The following is an 885-nucleotide window of genomic DNA, read 5'->3' as shown; positions in this document are numbered from 1 at the left end:
AATTTACTGAGGCTTGATTTGTGACCCAAGATGTGATCTATCTTGGAGAATGTTCTGTGCGCACTTGAGAAGAAAGTGTAATCTGCTGTTTTTGGATGGAATGTCCTATAAATATCAATTAAATCTATCTGGTCTATTGTGTCATTTAGAGCTTGTGTTTCCTTATTAATTTTCTGTTTGGATGATCTGTCGATTGGTGTAAGTGAGGTGTTATAGTCCGCCACTGTTTTATTAATTTTCTGTTTGGATGATCTGTCGATTGGTGTAAGTGAGGTGTTATAGTCCGCCACTGTTATTGTGTTATGGTCGATTTCCTCTTTTATAGCTGTTAGCAGTTGCCTTATGTATTGAGGTGCTCCTATGTTGGGTGCATATATATTTATAATTGTTACATCTTCTTCTTGGATTGATCCCTTGATCATTATGTAGTGTCCTTCCTTGTCTCTTGTAACATTCTTTATTTTCAAGTCTATTTTATCTGATATGAGTATTGCTCCTCCAGCTTTCTTTTGATTTCCATTTGCATGGAATATCTTTTTCCATACCCTCACTTTCAGTCTGTATGTGTCCCTAGGTCTGAAGTGGGTCTCTTGTAGACAGCATACAGATGAGTCTTGTTTTTGTATCCCTTCAGTGAGCCTGTGTCTTTTGGTTGCAGCATTTAATCCACTCACATTTAAGGTAATTATCGATATGTATGACCATTTTCTTAATTGTTTGGGGTTTGTGTTTGTAGGTTCTTTTCTTCTCCTGTGTTTCCCACTTAGAGAGGTTCCTTTAGCATTTGTTGTAGAGCTGGTTTGGTGGTGCTGAATTCTCTTAGCTTTTGCTTGTGTGTAAAGCTTTTGATTTCTCCATCGAATCTGAATGAGATCCTTGCTGGGT

Source organism: Physeter macrocephalus, chromosome 2, assembly GCF_002837175.3.
Source record: "Physeter macrocephalus isolate SW-GA chromosome 2, ASM283717v5, whole genome shotgun sequence".
Taxonomy (NCBI): Eukaryota; Metazoa; Chordata; class Mammalia; order Artiodactyla; family Physeteridae; genus Physeter; species Physeter macrocephalus.
Note: the sequence above shows the minus strand (reverse complement) of the source record.